This window comes from Canis lupus, chromosome 9 (assembly GCF_048164855.1).
Source record: "Canis lupus baileyi chromosome 9, mCanLup2.hap1, whole genome shotgun sequence".
Classification (NCBI taxonomy): domain Eukaryota; kingdom Metazoa; phylum Chordata; class Mammalia; order Carnivora; family Canidae; genus Canis; species Canis lupus.
The window spans coordinates 39,713,111-39,732,029 of record NC_132846.1 but is presented as its reverse complement, the minus strand read 5'-3'; the positions used below and the strand labels follow the sequence as shown (position 1 = coordinate 39,732,029).

General features: G+C 38.9%; 1 long non-coding RNA gene across 1 annotated transcript in view; it reads left to right on the top strand.

The window, feature by feature from the left end:
- Positions 1-12,409, top strand: part of LOC140640079 (uncharacterized) — a 68,202-nt gene extending 55,793 nt beyond the window's left edge. Inside the window, exon 3 of the long non-coding RNA XR_012036739.1 lies at positions 11,846-12,409. This is a non-coding gene — a long non-coding RNA (uncharacterized lncRNA). The remainder of the gene's footprint in view (positions 1-11,845) is intronic.
- Positions 12,410-18,919: the final 6,510 nt, after the last annotated feature.

The following is an 18,919-nucleotide window of genomic DNA, read 5'->3' as shown; positions in this document are numbered from 1 at the left end:
GCCTGATCAAAATCAAGAGTCAGATGCTTAATCAACTAAGCCACACAGGCACCCCTAAAATATTTTCTTTTCAGGTAATCTCATACCCAACATGGGGCTCAAACTCACAACCCCAAGATCAAGAATTGCATTCTCTACCAACTGAGCCAGCCAGGTGTCCCATAAAAAACTATTTTTTAAAAAGATTATTTATTTATTTGAGAAAGAAAGAGTGCAAGCACAGAGAGAGAGAGGGAGAAGTAGAAGCAAACCCCCACTTAGCAGGGAGCTCGATGTGGGCCCCATACCAGGACCCTGGGATCATGACTTGAGCCGAAGGTAGACGCTTAACCAACTGAGTCACCTAGGCGCTCCTAAAAAAGAATTAATGAAAAGCTACGATGAATGAACATTTAAGAGTTTTTTCTATTCTTTTTTCTTTTTTAATTTACAGGTCTTAAAAATACTCAGTAGTCATTAAGGACTAGTGTGCCACCAGAGGGAGCTAAAAGGAGTCTGTGGATTGTACAGCACAGCATTCACACATACACAGGATAGGGAAGTCTAGCTTTACTGAGCACTTTATGAGTATTTTTCAGTTTAACTTACATGAAGATCTCAAGGTTTTAAGGAATTTTTGCAGTATGTCTCATCTTTCCCTCTTATATTTCACTATTTTTATTTCCCCATATCACCATGGCACAATAAGGCACATCATCAGATTAAATAACTTGTTTGGTATTACATTCAGAATTTTCAATGGCCCTTCTGATTTCTCTATTAGGGTGTTCCGCAGCCACTGCAGTCTTGACCTTTCCCGAGACTCTGGGATCAATTCTGAAAGTCAGGAGTGCATTAGCTCTGGTAACTTCCTACAAATTAAGTTTGTCTTGTCTGCCAGGACTAGTTATAGGCTTCTGTCACCTTATAAACCATTGCAAACAACATTAGTACTTTGTTCTTTTTTTTTTTTTTTTTTAAGACTTATTTATTCATTTTGGTAGAGATAATGCACACACAGGAGCAAGAACACAAACAACGGGGAGGGGCAGAGGGGCAGAGGGGCAGAGAGAAGCAGATTCCTCCACCCAAGCAGGGAGCCCCAAACAGGACTCAATCCCAGAACCCCAGGATCATGACCTGAACCAAAAGCATCTGCTTCAACAACTGAGCCACCCAGGCACCCTTGTGTTTTGTTCTTTATCAGCTAGGTTCCCATCTGAAAATCAGTTTCTCTCTGGCTGTGTTCCTCTAAGAAACCAAAGTCCTGTCTTGAAAGCCAGACCAGTGATGCGTACCCCATACACTGCTCCTTAAGGCACTAACAGCTAGGAATCCAGACTGACCTTCATAGCTAGAGTGTTCGTTTGCTTGTTTGTTTTTTCCACATGCTTTCTGGGACAGAGGCTAATCATAGAATATGGACAGGCCACAAGCCAAGTCTCTTGACTGCTTCTCTCTTTGTCCTGGTTGCTAGGAATCTGAAAAATATTTTTTTCTTAAGAGAAAGAGAAAGTGTGTGCATGTGCATGCATGTGGAGGGGGGCAGAGAGAAAGGCAAAAAGAGAATCTTAAGCAGGTTCCATGCCTAGCACAGAGAGCCTAGCACAGAGAGCCTAGCACAGAGAGCCCAGCACAAAGAGCCCAGCATGGAACCCAACGCAAGTCTTGATCCGATGACCTGAGCCAAAAATCAAGAGTCAAACATTCAACTGACTGAGCCACCTAGGTACCCCTGAAAAATAATTTTATGCTTGATTGCTATCGCTTTACTTTAGCAGCAATTGAGCAAAAAGTTTATTCATATATTTTCATCTATTTATTGAGACTGTGAACCTCTTTGCTACCTGCTTTGGAATACAGCTCTAGAAAAAGCTGACCGAGTCCTTGCTGTTAAGAGCTGATAGTCCAGCAGGAGTACAAGGCATCACACAAGTTGTAACTGTGGTAGGAGCCAAGGGCAGAACACCCAACATGGGCCACTTTGGCATGAAGATTATTTTGAGTTAAAAAGCCATCAAAACACAGCAGATTCAGGAAAGATCTTCTTTATCTCCCCAACTGCCTAAAAATAATTTAGATGAAGGCTCTGCTCCAGGAAGAGAGCTATTACCATAGATAGTTATAGTAGACTATGAACTAGATATGGTAGATAGGGAGGAACCTAGCAAGGCCTCTGTGTCCCATGGTTTGAGTGGCCCAGCAAACATTTGTTGACCAAACATTTACTCTTTTAAATCTTCCTGTAAATTGCACTCCTTCCCTTTGGAGTCCCAGACCCCTGACCCCTTCCTCTTAGTTCAGGATGACATATATATATATATCACTTTGCCTGACCGTCTTTGGAATTTTCATGTTTGTGTGGAAACTATAATGTGTACAAAATTAAATTTTATTTTCTCCTGTTAATCTGTCTCATGGCAATTAGCAGTCCAGCTAGGAGGACCTTGAAGGGGACAGGAATTCTGTTCCCGACACTGGGTACGTACTACAAAAGGGAAAGACTTAAAGGAAACTATCAACATGAGGACTTAACTTCAGCTTTAACATTTTTTACTGGATATTTGACTTTTCTAGTTTTTCAAATTGTTTTGGTTTTACAGTCTTACTTCAAGTCAATGCAAAAACTTTTAGTTGTGTTACATGTAATCACATGATCACTTTCATATATTCCTCTGAAACAGGGATTCCATTCTTGCCTCCATTCTTGCTAGAACTTACACCCATACCCTCCAACCCTCTGGCTTACGAATGCCTTATAGAACAGACACTGTATGCCCTCCTTGCAAAGCTCAAGGATTTAATGATTTCTTTGGAGTCTTCCAACACAATAGATAACATCTAAGGAGTAAAGAGGCGGGGTCTTCATGAACATTTTCTGAGACCACTGACTCATCATGACCCTAGGCTCCAGGGCATCAAGTGATGTAGGGAGAACACCTAAACTCTCATCTTTGTTCCTGGATTAATGAGAAGACAGTGCATCAGACCACTATCCTCAGTAAAAACCCAAGGTCCCAAGCAAGGAATGAGATTTACTTTCCTTTCTCCCATGCTTTGTCTGTATCCTCTCTCTCTCTCTCTCTCTCTCTCTCTGTCATCAGTAAACTCTGCTCCCATTTCCTTTCAGCTGTGTTTGATTTACACCCTGTTGGAAGCCAGGGACCTTCTTGGCTGGTTGGGACTCGCCTCTAGGTCCTCAGTCCCAGCCAGCCAGCATTACCTCCTTTCACAAGGAATTTGAAATGATGATCATGGAAGTAATTGCTGGAATTTCTGAGCTGTGGTTTCACTAATTTCACTAGTGACTTACCAAGTGGACTTTTTTTTTTTTTTTTTTTTAGAGATTTTATTTATTTGAGAGAGAGAGAGAGAGATCAGAGTGGGAAGAGGGACAAAGGGAAAGGGAGAAGCAGATTCCCCAATGAATACATACATCGAGCTCTATCCCAAGACCCTGAGATCATGACCTGAGCTGAAGGCAGCAGTGCAACCAACTGAGCCACCCAGGCACCCCTCTCCCCAGTGGACTCTTAAGGGTTGCAGAAGCTGATTGAATATGAAAGGAGCGAACATGGAGGTGATAGCTAGTGCAAATCCTCCAGACTAGAATGAAAAGAAGAAAGAAAAGATTATTTGCCTACAGGAGCCAGGCAAGCGGCACACATTTACCTGAACCAGGTAAAACTGGGACATGGAGAATTGGTAAGGATACACTCCGGCAAAGTCTGCCAGACAGGAATGAGGGCCTAGTGTGGGCAGAGCACCCTAATTTATAAGAGAAGCTAGAATTTAGAGTTTTATGTGAAATTCTCAAATTTTAATGTCAAATAACTTTTCGTACAAATTTTTTTTATTGTAGAAGCTGAATAAGAGTTTTTATGCCTTTTTATGATCTTTAATTTAGATTGCCCTTTATAATGACTTTCTAGTCTAGTTGAAGGTTGGTGGTAGGATAGATGGAGAGGTGAGTGAGATCAAGAGTCACATGCTCTACAGACTGAGCCAGCCAAGCACCTACACCTTTTTAAGATTTTGTTTTCTCATTTGTCTAAATAAACTCAACTGTTAATAGAATTTCATACCTCCTCTTGTTTTTTAAAAGCATATTCACATAGGACTGTGAACATGAGAAATTTTAGAAAAGAACAGGAAGATGTAATAGTACATGTGCCTCTTCTCCAGCTGCTTGCTCTCAGATCCATTTCTTGCCCTTTCCTTTCTCTGCTTTTTATCACAGGGATTACTTTTCCTAAACTTGCTTACCCTATAACTCCCCATAGGTTTGGTCATTGAGAAGCACTTGGTGGAGGACAGGAGGAAGGGAACAGGCAGAGATTTCTCCCTTCATCTCTGATCTCTGGCAGTGGATGTCTCCTTGGTGGCTCCAGCCCCATGAAGCAGCCCTTCCATCCAGGGTTCTGCTCATAACTAACAGAACACACACAGCCCCCACCACCCTCCCCCTCCGGCAGCCCCAGCTTCAAGCTCTGATGGCCCCATTTTCCCCCCAAGTACCCTTAGCACTAGAGGAGGGAACGGACTCTTGCTATGTTAACTCTATTTTTCTGCCTAGACTCTCACTGATACAAACACAGTGGATCTCTGCATAAATATTCTAAAGGAATAAGGCTTCAGGTAGATGCCATTAATCCAATCTATAGACTAGAATGTCAGTTTTAACTGTGACCAGACATGCCCAGATTCTGTCATATTTTTATACTTACAAAAGCTATTCCTCCTATTTTTTATTTTTATTTATTTATTTTTACTTTTTTTTCCTCCTATTTTTAAAAAAGATTTTATTTATTTAAGAGAGAGAGAGAGCACAAGTGGGGAGAGGGGCAGAGGGAGAAGAAGCCTCCATGCTGAGCAGGGAACCCACTGCAGGGCATGATCCTGAGACTCCAGGACTATGACCTGAAGGCAGATGCCTAACTGACTGAGCCATCCAGGCTCCTCTATCCTTCCTATTTTTATTATCCTGGTCTGATGCCAGAGAATCCCATTTTGCAAATTCATTTTAAGTTACCTATATTATCTTCCCTTTAAAATTTCTTGGGAAGACAAAAGTTTAGTATTCAGTCATAAACCTTTATTTGAGTGAAATTAAAATATGATTCAGGAGTTGAAATAGGTTTTATATAGCCTCTAAAGCTATGTGTATTGTTTCTTTACAGGGGAAAAATCCTTTTGTAAGCTTCAAAAGCCTTTTTTGTTTACATTATTTTCCTTCAATACTTTATTTTAAATCTACAGAGAAAGGGATATGATAAATCTACATAAAATCTTCGCCTGTATTCACCACTTGGTAGCATTGTACCAGTTTGCTTTTTTCTCCCTCTGAACCACTCGAAAGCAAGTTGAAGGCATTGTGGCATTTCACTGCTAAATAGTTCAGCATGTACTCCTACATAGCCACAATACCATATTTATGCCCAAGAAATTTAACAATGTAGCCCATTCTAGTTTCCTGAATTGTCCACAAAATGTTGTTGGTAGCTTTAAAAAAAAAAAAAAAAATCTTTAAAAAAGGAAGAATTATGCTAATATAACCAATGGGGGACATAAACAAATGATGAACAAACAAACGTGAGTGTCAGGTCACTTGTTTCATGTACTTACTTGTATCACCAGTGAGCAAACAGATAACAGTTTTTGTTTTTTTTTTTTTTCAGATAACAGTTAAATCAGCTAATTTTGCTTCTTTTAAATAATTTTGCTTAAACTCTAAAAGTGGGGGCATCTTGTTGGATTCGTCAGTAGATAGAGCAATTTGACTCTTGATCTTGGGGTTGTAAATTTGAGCCAAATTTACAAATTTGTTGTTTACAAATGACAAATTTGTTGGGTGTAGAGATGACTTAAAAATAAAATCCTTAAGAAAAAGAAAACAAAAACAAATCTCTAAAACTGAAGGTATGGCTGATTATTCATTTAACTTAGAGTTGGAGATAACCACTCCATTCATGTATACTACAAATCTGGATGAATCACTTTCAAACTAAAACAAACAAAAATGATGTTTTTCTTTTAGTTCATTATCTCCCTGATCCTTTCCTTGTAGGATATTGACCTAACACTAATTGGTTTATTAACTATTAAATATATAGTTAAATATATAGTTACTACTTACATTTATAGAAGTAGTATATATAAGTAATATATTACTCCTTAATATTTTCTTGCAGCAGGTAACAAGGTTTCTAGTCTTCAGAGACAAGATATTTTTCCACCCGCAGATGGCTCAATATTAATTTCCCATCCTCTTTTTTGTATTCCTGCCAAAATATGGAGACTATTTACATTGGAAATATCCTTTGAGCTCCTGCTTAAACGTCTTGAACTATTTGCTTATTCCTGATAAAGAGTGTTCTCGAAGGTTAAAGAAGCAGCCAAAAACTATTCTAATTTAAACTAGTAGTGCTTGTGTTTGCACAGTGACAGCTCTCTAGATTACACATCAAAGTGTGCCTTAGATGCACCTCTTCCTGCTCTGCCCACATCTTCCAGTTTGGGCAGTGCCTGATTGTTTCCTTTATACTTCCAGCATCTCCTAGAAAATTCTGGAGGGGCCAAGGACCAATGCATCAAGGTGGGCCACTTTGACATTAAGATTATTTTGAATTAAAAGCAATCAAAATCCAGCAGATTCAAGAAAAGCTCTTTACCTCCCCCACAACCACCTAAATTTACATTGGAAAGGAGAGCCTGTACCAGGAAGAGACTTATTAACAGAGATTCTTATGGAAGAATTTGCAGAATAGGGCAACCTTTGTTTACCAAAATCTCTTCTCACCTTCATGCTGACAGTCTTCCTCCCCTTTTTATCCCTAGAGCCCTGCCCCCTCTCCTCAGCAAAGGATATCAATACAGGATCTTCTCATTGCTCGACTCCCCTTGGAATTTTATGTCTGTGTGGATTCCCCATAGATTTGAAACTAAATTTGATTTTTCTCCTGTTAGTCTGTTGGTCTCATGTAAATTTAATTCTTAGTCCAGCTGGAAACACCTGGGATAGATGAAAATTTCTACCTCCTCAATAGTTGGCATGTTTGGCAGGATACTTTGAATGTGGGATACAAAGGCAGAAGAAACATTAAATTTCCTTACTCCCTACAGCCCATTGGCAAGACCTTGAAACAGGCAGAGTAACCTTCCTCTAGGGACTCAACTGCCCCAATGTGAATGCTTTGCTAAAGGCAAAAGGCCATGTTAGCCCAACTCTCAGGAGCCTGTGAGTCTACTTTAACATATAAACATTCCTTTGGAAATTCCTTTATCTCTAAACCCCCAAAATACATGCTGGCAATCAACCTCCAAGTATATGACCTATCCACTTATATACACCTGAAGAGTCTCCTGACCCAGATTTTATTAGATAGTAATAAATTATCTTTTCCCAACAATAGCTAGCCCCCTGAGGGTCCTGGAAACCTTGCTTCCAAAATTCCTTAGAGACTTGTGCTCTCCCTAACCTCTTCCCAAGTTGGAAGTAAGCAATGGGCTGCTCCTCATGACCCAGGTGCAGCTCTTTCTCCCCATGAGTTCTGTCCTTGTGGTTTAATAAAACTTTTTTGCAACAAAGATGTCTCAAGAATTCTTTCTTGGCCATCAGCTTTGAACCCTAACGTCTTTTCTACATCACTTTGACTTGTTGGATGTTGTGCCCAAGATTGCGAATCGGAGAAACCACCGAGGAGCTGACACCGATGCAAAAACATGAGGGTTTATTTACAAGCTTGAGCTTGGGTCCAAGTATACCCGACACAGCGGAGCAGGGACTTGGACCCTGAGGTGGGTTTCAACTTAGTTTTAAGGGCTGGTCTAGGGGACCTCCAGAAGGGGTGGAAGAATTTCTCAAGTTCTGTTTACATTCTGATATGGGGCTTTCAAGGGCATTGAGCTCTGTTCTCATTGTGATATGGGACTTTCTGCCACCACCAGCATTGAGCTCTGTTCTTATTCTAATGTGGGACTTTCTGCCACTGGCTTGGGCTCTGTTCTCATTTTAATATGGGGCTTTCTAGGACGTTAAGCTGTAAGCTATTTTTTTTTCTGTAACTGAAGTTATGTAAATTTCAGCTCTTATTCACAGGGGCCTGGGATGGCTGTACTTGTGCTAACGCTGAACTTAAAGTGGAATGGCCTTAATTTTCTTGGCCTCCACATTGGACACTGCTTGCCCTAGACACAGGTGCAGCTAAGAGATCCTTGGGAAATCTGACATACAGCCAACATATACAGATCTGTATCTGTGGAGTCTGAGGGAGCAAGAGTAATGAGTGTCCTTTTCTTTTTTTCTAAATTTAGATTAGCAAGAGAAAATACTTGTGGAACTAGTTCCTCAGGCTTAGTAACTCTTGGTAAATTTAGTGGAATACTGATCCATTTTCCCTCGAGATGGTCTTTGTTTATCTTTGTCTATGTCTTTTATGTCATCTTGTGGAAGCCGAGAAAAATCAAGGCCATTCCACCTCAAGTTTAGCATTAGCACAAGTACAGCCATCTTAGGTCCCTGTGAATAAGAGCTGAAGTTTATGGGGAAAACTGCAGAATGTCCTCAATGTCCTTGCAGGGAATCCCATATCAGAAACACAACAGAGCCCACACCCGTGGTAAAAAGTCTCATATTAGAATGAGAACAGAGCTCAATGCCCTTGAAAGCCCCATATCAAAATGTAAACAGAACTTGAGAAATTCCTCCATCCCTTCTGAAAATCCCCTAGATCAGCCTATAAAAAACCCAGCTGTAACCCACTTCGGGGTCCAAGTCCCTGCTCTGCTGTGTCGGGTATACTTGGACCCAAGCTCGAGCTTGCAAATAAACCCTCGTGCGCTTGCATCAGTGTTGGCTCCTTGGTGGTTTCTCGGATTCACAAACTTGGGCACAACAATCTGTCAAAGAAACTTTGCTGCAGGTTAACGTGCACGTGAGATAAAGGCTGTTGCTAAGGTACATCTTGGAAGTCCAGAAGTCCAGGCCACAAAACTAGTAGGTACAGGCTGAGCATTTAAAAGCTGTTAGAAAGAAAAAAAAAACAAAACACAAAATTGTTAGAATCCTTATCACCTAACTCAAAGACTCCCATGTTAGGATAAGTTAGTCATGCAAGAATTAGATTGACACTAGGTCACCTGCCAACCTCAAGAAAATTTCCATGCAACACTGTAAAACAGCACAATGCCCAACCCCACAGGACATCCTTCCTATGCATTAGTTTGGTTCCAAGAGTCCTGAGGCTTAGTTAAAGCTGTTAATGTGTTAATGTATAAGGAAAACGGCGAGATGTTTCCCTTTCATCTTGTTCTATGTCCTAAGAGCCTAGCTTTGTGACCAGTGACAACATTCTCTTTGGTCTCCACCATCCAGAGGTGCACTTAACTGGGTACGCTTTGCAAGCAAGTCAACTAGACTAGGGTTCCAAGGGTCTGGACATGCCAGCTCCCAATGGTATTTGTCAGGAGAGGTCCCAGCCCATAGGATCCTTTGTTGTTTCAACCTTCCTTGCTTGTGAGTGCTGGAAAGTCCCATTCCAGTAGTATAAGCAGGGATCCCTAGAAAAAGAAAGATGAGATATAATTATCATGACCTAAGGGAAGTCATTTTAGGCCTCCAGCTATTTCCTGTGAGCCATATATGCCCTATCAGCTCTGCTTGCTTCAGCACACTGCTGTAGAACTGCCCAGATGGATGGTGTCAGAATTACCAAGAAATGCAAACACCTCAGTATACAAGGATTTTAAAGGAACAAATGGAATGTGAAAATGAACAGCCTCTGGGCACCTGGGTGGCTCAGTACGCTAGGCAGCTGACTAGTGAATCTAATTTCTAGTGAAAACTAAGTAATAAGCAATTGTGAAGTTTTTTAGATTGGTAAATTTATGAACACATTTTATAATTTCTAGAAATGCATTTTTCACAGTACCATCTTTCAGTAATGCACAAAATATGTTTACACTCAAATTTGTCTTTGATTTCTCAGTAATAAGACAAAAGTAGCTAAAATAACAAAATGTTAAGTACTAAACATAGGCATATCTTATTTGGAAATGATCTAGATGTTCATGAACTTAAGTCATCATTTAACTTGCCAAATTTCAAGTTTCAAGTTACCAGGGGCACCTGGGTAACAGTTGGTTGAGCATCTGACTCCTGGTTTTGGCTCAGGTCATGATCTCAGAGTCATGGGATGGAGCCTGATGTTGGGTCTGAGCTCAGTGCAGAGTCTGTTTGAGATTCTCTTTCCTCTGCTTCTGACCCTCCTGCTCGTACTGTCTCTCTCTCTCTCTCTAAAATAAATAGATCTTTATTTTTTTAAAAAGATTTTATTTATTTATTCATGAGAGACACAGAGAGAGGCAGACACATAGGCAGAGGAAGGAGAAGCAGGCTCCATGCAAGGAGCCCGATCAGACACTTAACCGCTGAGCCACCCATGTGTCCCAACAGAATAATTCCCTATGTTTATCAGGTCTTTGACTACTCGAGAAAACTGAGTCCTAATATTATGAGAGCTAAATTTTGCTCACAACTATGTAACGTCTGTATTTGCCTTTGAAATATTTTATTGTCATTTTGGTTAATTGGATAATTAACTGTTGTTTAATAATGATTTGTGATTCTATTTAATCAAATGTTCAAACCTGTAGATTTTTTTTATATACTTCCCAAAACCAAACTCTAAAATGAAGTCTTTTGACTATAATCTGATTGAAATTTTCCTGAGAGTCACTTGAACATTTCAAAGATTTGGTGACAAATTAAACTAATTATACTTATTTGGTACATTAAATTACATATGAAGCATGGTCAAACATGTGATACTAAGCCTTAGTATATCTGTGTAGATATGTTGCTAAAATAAATGTTCTAGAGATTCTATGAAAAGTCCTTGAAATCTGATGTCCTGGCATGTTATTATCTTGAAGTGTTGAGTGTCACAGAAATAACTAAATTTCCATATTAATTGCATTATAATGAGCCCTAATAAGATCTATACTCAGACCCATTTTTAAGTTTTTTATCATTTACAGACAGTTATAATGAAGGATAGTTGACGGAAAAGCAGGCAGGGACAGACAGACAAGGGGCCCTTGCCCTAAAAGGAAATCACCCTTAAAAGGATTTTACACCACCTTGAAGGAGCCCCACTCTTTTCCGCATGATAGGTAGATGGCAAAAACCTGACTGGGTGAAAGGTACATGGAGGATTCATCAGATTAAAACAGATGACCAACAAGTCTATAAAAACTCCTTGAAACTCTGGTGGCAACCCTCTCGGGTCCCATCCCTCTTTGAGAGTTTTGTAGTATTGCTCAATAAACTTTGCTTTGCTGCCCACTGGTCTATGTCTTCATTCTTTCAAGCAGTCTGACCAAGAACCAGGGGCACTAAAGGAAAAAAATCCTTTAACAGTTATACTTTTACTCAGAAACTTTTACAAAAGCTTCCTGCAACTGTGTTTCATCTTCAGTGAGACTCAATGGAAAAAACTCTAGTACAGGCTTCTGATGACCTTAAGATCATAATCCTGAACTAGGAAAGGCAGCCCAGGTGGCTCAGAGGTTTAGTGCTGACTTCAGCCCAAGGGCCTGATCCTAGAGAACCAGGATCAAGTCCCACGTCAGGCTCCCTTCTTGGAGCCTGCTTCTCCCTCTGCCTGTGTCTCTGCCTCTCTCTCTCTCTCTCTCTCTGTGTCTTTCATGAATACATAAATAAAATCTCAAAATTACTGAACTAGGTAAAAAGTGAATTCATGTAGAACAAGAATTAACAACATGGGAATGAATGAATGGAGGAGAATTATAATTTGTATGACTTCTCATTTTAAGCTGACTTTTTAAAAATGTTTTCTTTTTCCAGAATTGAACAACAACAAAAACCACCACATTAGTCTTCTGCGAAAAACAGAAAGAACACATCAAAAACCAAGTGGTTGCAAGTTGAGGAAAGGCTGGAGTTACAAAAGAAGTAAAGCCAGTGAAAGAAAAAGCTGATACCCCAAAGAGGTGCTACCAACAGCAGTCACTGAAAAAATATGTCAAACAAAATAAGCTCAAACTATAAAAAATAAAAGATTGAAGGTACTCTCTGAAACATGAAACAGATATTTCTGCCACTCTAATCTTTCTTTTAGCCCTGTATTCCTTTCTTTGGTCATCTGCCCTAAATTACTGAAAACAAATACTTGACAAGAAACAGCTGAAGTGAACTAATCTTTTGGCTTTTAGTGAAACACGTTGAGGATAACAAGCATTTAATGGATAAATTTTTGAATAGGTATGGGATTTAGTTAACATCTCAGCCCATTGATTTTTAATATGCATCACGATAAAGACCAACACTAATACATATTAGGTTCTTTGATAACGCATAACTTTAAAAGGGTTTGTTTTCAATCCACCAGGACCAATTTCACTGATCAGAATCAGGACTAAAATTTTTATTCTTAACATATTCTAGCATTTTCAATGTTTAGATATTCTAGTAATATTCAAAAGCAAACCATAAGAGATTCTTAACAATAGGGAACTGAAGGTTGCCAGAAGGGAAGTAGGTGGAGGAATGGGGTATATGGGTGATGGGCATTAAAGACGGAACTTGTGATAAGCACTGGGTGTCCTTTTTTTTTTTTTTTTAAGATTTTATTTATTTATTCATGAGAGACACAGAGAGAGAGAGAGAGAGAGAGGCAGAGACACAGGCAGAGGGAGAAGCAGGCTCCATGCAGTGAGCCGGACATGGAACTCGATCCTGGATCTCCAGGATCACACCCTGGGCCCAAGGTGGTCCTAAACCGTTGAACCACCAGGGCTGCCCAGCACTGGGTGTTTTTTTTTTTTTTTTAATATTTTTTTTTCTTTATTTATTTATGATAGTCACACACAGAGAGAGAGAGAGAGAGAGAGGCAGAGACACAGGCAGAGGGAGAAACAGGCTCCATGCACTGGGAGCCCGACGTGGGACTTGATCCCGGGTCTCCAGGATCACGCCCTGGGCCAAAGGCAGGTGGCAAACCGCTGCGCCACCCAGGGATCCCCAGCACTGGGTGTTTTACGCAAGTGATGATTCACTAAATTCTACCCCTAAAACCAATACTACACTATATGCTAACTAACTAGAATGTAAATAAAATCATGAAGGAAAAAAATATTCATAAGTTTCAATTTATACTGCTCAGCAAGTGTGAAATACTAAAGGAAAATCTTTTTTTTTTTTTTTAATTTATTCATGAGAGACACACAGAGAGAGGCAGAGACACAGGCAGAGGGAGAAGCAGGCTCCATGCAGGGATCCCGACGTGGGACTCGATCCCAGGTCTCCAGAATCACGCCCTGGGTTGAAGGCGGTGCTAAACCGCTGGGCCACCTGGGCTGCCCCAAGGAAAATCTTTAGTTATGATTCTCCCTAGAGTGTAGATGTTATAACAAAAGGGGTAAAAATAAAAAGAACTCTTCACTTGCCAGGGTTCCTTTGGCAATACAAAAAATGTCTTCTAAAACTACTTTCTTTCTTTATTAAAAAACTATTTTAATAATACACTTAGGATGATAAGACTATTGCAGTAATACCTAGCACCTTTAGCTACGTATCTGTTTAAAATTGCTGGCAAAAAATGTACTAACATGATATGATATAGACTTGTAGCAATGTATCTCTCAAATTTTTAAAAAGGAGAAAAAAATGTGAAACATTTTGCATAAATCATAAAACTTCAAATTATGTACTGCTAACCATACATGACTTTGAGAAATCCTATTTGAGTTTTTCTTGACACATTGCTTTGTGAAATAAATAACATAATAAGCCAATACACAAAATAGCTTTCAGAGAATATTGTAGGCTCAGTACATGTTTTGTCCTTCCATATCTAAAATATGGGTTAATGACTGTTTATTTTTATTTTCATTCCACAAACATTTACCAAGCCCCAAGTGTACTGACACAATGTTTTGAGAGCCCCTAAACTGACATTTTTTTTCCTAAACTGACTTTTAAACAATTAATTGAGAAAATATATTCACTATAATTTCTTTTTTATTTAAATTTAATTAATATAAAATGTATTATTGGTTTCAGAGCTAGAAGTCAGTGATTCATCATTCTTATATAATACCCAGTGCTCATTGTATCAGTGCCTCCTTAATGTCCATCACCCAGTTATCCCATCTCCCCACCAGTTTGTTCCCTAGAATTAAAAGTCTCTTATGGTTTGTCTCCCTCTCTGATTTTGTCGTTTTTTTTTTTCTTCTTTTCCCTATGATCCTCTGTTTTGTTTCTGAAATTCCACATGAGTAAGATTGTATAATTATCTTTCTCTGATTAACTTATTTTACTTAGCATAATATCCTCCTCTAGTTCTATCCATGTCATTGCGAAGGCCAAGATTTCATTTCTTTTGATGGCTGAGTACTATTCCATTGTACATATTCCACATCTTCTTTATCCAACCAGCTGTTGATGGACACATGGGCTCTTTCCTTGGTCTGGCTATTGTAAACATTGCTGCAAAAAACACTGGGGTGCAGGTGCCTCTTCCAATCACTACATCTGTATCTTTGACATACATCCCTAATAATGCAATTGCTGGGTTGTAGGGTACCTCTATTTTCAATGTTTTGAGGAGCCTCCATACCCCTTCTCCAGGGTGGCTGCACCTGCTTGCATTCCCACCAACAGTGTAAGAGGGTTCCCCTTTCTCTACATCCTGGCCAACATCTGTCATTTTCTGACATTAATTTTAGCCATTCTGGCTGGTGTGAAGTGGTATATCATTGTGGTTTTGATTTGTATTTCCCTGATGCTGAGTGATGTTAAGCATTTTTTTCATGTGGCTGTTGGCCATTTGTATGTCTTCTTTGGAGAAATGTCTATTCATGTCTTCTACCCATTTCTTGACTGGATTATTTGTTCTTTGGGTGTTGCATTTGATAAGCTCTTTACAGATTTTGAAAACTAGCCCTTTAACCAATATGTCTTTTGGAAATATCTTCTCCCATTTTGTAGGTTGTCTTTTGGTTTGGTTGACTGTTCCCTTTACTCTGCAAAAGCTTTTTATCCTGATGAAGTCCCAATAGTTCATTTTTGTCTTTGTTTTCCTTGCCTTTGGAGATGTGTCTAGCAAGAAGTTGCTGCAACCGAGGTCACAGTAGTTGCTGCTTGTGTTCTCTAGGATTTTGACGGATTTCTATCTTATATTTAGGTCTTTCATCCATTTTGAGTCTATTTTTGTGTATGGTGTAAGGAAATGGTCCAGTTTCATTTTTCTGCATGTGGCTGTCCATATTTCCCAACACCATTTGTTGAAGAAACTGTCTTTTTCCCATTGGATATTCTTTGCTGCTTTGTTGAAGATAGAACATAGAGTTTAGGGTCCATTTCTGAGTTCTCTGTTCTGTTCCATTGATCTATGTGTCTGTTTTTGTGCCAGTATCCTACTGTCTTGATGATTACAGCTTTGTAAAAGAACTTGAAGTCTGGAATTGTTTGGTTTTAGTTTTCTTTTTTTTTTTTTTTTTAATTTTTTTTTTTGGTTTTAGTTTTCTTTTTCAACATTCCTTTGACTATTCAGGGTCTTGTCCAGTGCCATACAAATTTTAGGATTTTTTCCAGGTCTGTGAAAAAAGTTGATGGTATTTTGATAGGGATTGCACTGAATTTATAGATTGCGCTAGGTAGCATAGACATTTTAACAATATTTGTTCTTCTAATCCACGAGCATGGAATGTTTTTCCATCTCTTTGTATCCTCTTCAATTTTTTTCATGAGTGTTCTATCATTTTCTAAGTACAGATCCTTTGTTTCTTTGGTTAGATTTATTCCTAGGTATCTTATGGTTTTGGGTGCAATTGTAAGTGGGATTGATTCCTTAATTTTTCTTTCTTCTGTTTCATTGTTAGTGTATAGAAATGCAACTGATTTCTGTGCATTGATTTTATATCCTGCCACTTTGCCACTTTGCTGAATTCCTTCTTGAGTTCTAGCAGTTTTGGGGTCAAGTCTTTTGAGATTTCCAAATAGAGTATCACATCATCTGCAAAGAGTGAGAGATTGACTTCTTTGCCGATTCTTTGTTGTCTGTTGCTGAGGCTAGCAATTCTAGTACTAGGTTGAACAGCAGTGATGAGAGTGGATATCCTTGCCATGTTCCTGACAGAAGGGAAAAACTCTCAGGTTTTCCCCATTGAGAATGATATTTGCTGTGGGCTTTTTGTATATGACTTTTTATGTATATGTTTTAATGATATTGAGGTATGTTCCCTCTATCCCTACACTGTGAAGAATCTTAATCAGAAAAGGATGTTGTACTTTGTCAAATACTTTTTATTCATCTATTGAGAGAATCATACGGTTCACATCCTTTCTTTTATTTATGTAGTGTATCACATTGATTGGTTTGCAGGTGTTGAACCATCCTTGCAGCCCAGTAATTAATCCACCTGGTTGTGGTGAATAGTCCTCTTAATGTACTGTTGGATCCTATTGGCTAGTATTTTGGTGAGAATTTTGGCATCCATGTTCATCAGGGTTATTGGTTTGTAAGTGTCCTTCTTGGTGGGGTCTTTGTCTGGTTTTGGGGTCAAGATAATGTTGGCCTCATAGAGTTTGGAAGTTTTCCTTCCATTTCAATTTTCTGAAATAGCTTCAGAAGAATAGGTATTAATTTTTCTTTAAATGTTTGGTAGAATTCCCCCGGGAAGCCATTTGGTCCTCTACTCTTGTTTGTTGGTTGTTTGTTTTTGATTACTACTTCAATTTCCTTGCTGGTTATGGGTCTGTTAAGGTTTTCTATCTATTCCTGTTTCAGTTTTGGTAGTTTATGTCTCTAGGAATGCATCCATTTCTTCCACATTGCCCAATTTGTTGGTGTGTAGTTGTTCATAATATGTTCTTACAGCTGTTTGAATTTCTTCATTTTTGGTTGTGATCACTCCTCTTTCATTCATGATTTTATTTAGTTGGCTCCTTTCTTTCTCTCTCTCTCTCTCTCTCTCTTTTTTTTTTTTTTTATTAAGTCTGGCCAGGGATTTATCAGTCTTATTAAGAACCAGCTCTTTGTTTTGTTTTGTTCTTGTGGTTTCTGTTTCATTGATTTCTGCTCTAAGCTATATAACTTTGCTTCTTTATTTGCAGTCCTTCACCAGCTCCTTTAGGTGTAAGGTTAGGTTGTGTATTTGAGACCTTTCTTGTTTCTTGAGAAAGGCTTGTGTCACCATATATACTTCCCTCTTAGGACCACCTTTGCTGCATCCCAAAGGTTTTGAACAGTTGTGTTTTCATTTTCATTTATTTCTGTGAATTTTTATTATTTTTTCTCTAATTTCCTGGTTGACCCATTCATTCTTTAGTAGGATACTCTTTAGCCTCCATGTTTTTGAGTTTTTTCCAAATTTCCTCTTGTGGTTGACTTCAAGTTTCATAGCGCTATGGTCTAGAAATATGCTTGGTATGATCTCAATCATTTTGTATTTGTTGAGGGCTGATTTGTAAACCAGTATGTAGTCTATTCTGGAGAATGTTCCACGTGTACATGAAAAGAATGTGTATTCTACTGCTTTAGCATGAAATATTCTGAATATATCTGTTAAGTCCATCTGGCCCAGTGTGTCATTTAGAGCCACTGTTTCCTTTTTGATTTTTTGCTTAGATAATCTGTCCATTGTAGTGAGTGGGGTTTTTAAATCCCCTACCACTATTGTATTATTATTATTATTATTATTATTGATGTATTTCTTTAATTTTGTTATTAACTGGCTTATATAATTGGCTGCTCCCGTGTTAGGGGCATAAACATTTACAATTGTCAGATCTTCTTCTTGGAGAGACTTTTTAGTTATAATACAGTGTCTTTCCTCATCTCTTATTACATTCTTTGGTTTAAATCTAATTTGTCTGGTATATGGATTGCCACCTCATATTTATTTTGATGTCCATTAGTACAATAAATGGTCTTCCACCTCTATTCTAAATCTGGATGTGTCTTTGGTTCTAAAATGAGTCTCTTGCAGACAGCATATCAATGGGCCTTGCTTTTTTTTATCCAGTTTGATATGCTGTGTCTTTTGATTGGGGCACTTAGTCCATTTACATTCAGAGTAATTATCTGAAGATATGAGTTGAGTGCTATTGTATTTTCTGTAAAGTCACTGTTTCTGTATATTGTCTCTGTTCCTTTCTGGTCTATGTTAGTTTTAGGCCCTCTCTTCACTTAAAGGATCTCTTTTAAAATATCTTGTAGGGCTGCTTGAGTGATCACAAATTCTTTTAGTTTCTGTTTGTCCTGGAAGGTCTTTTTAATCTCTCCTTCTATTTTATTTTTTGGGATTTTAAAAAAGATTTTATTTATTTATTCATGAGAGACACATAGAGAGGGAGAGAGAGAGAGAGAAAGAGACATAGGCAGAGGGAGAAGCAGGCTTCATGTAGGGATCCTGATGCAGGACTCGATCCTGGGACTCCAGGATCACACCCAGAGCCAAAGGCAGACACTCAACCACTGAGCCACCCAGGCATCCCACTCTCCTTTTTTTTTTTTTTTTAATTTAATTTTTATTTATGATAGTCACACAGAGAGAGAGAGAGGCAGAGACATAGGCAGAGGGAGAAGCAGGCTCCATGCAGGGAGCCCGACATGGGATTCAATTCCGGATCTCCAGGATTGCGCCCTGGGCCAAAGGCAGGCGCTAAACCGCTGTGCCACCAAGGGATCCCCCCACTCTCCTTCTATTTTGAATGACAACCTAGCTGCTTGATAAAGTATTCTTGGTGTATCTTTTTCTCATCTATCACCCTGAATATCATGCCAGTTCTTTCTGGACTGCCAGGTCTCTGTGAATAGGTCTGCTGCCAATTTAATGTTTCTACTCTTATAGGTTACAGACCTCTTATCTCAAGCTGCTTTCAGGATTTTTCTCTTTGTCTCTGAGATTTGCAAGT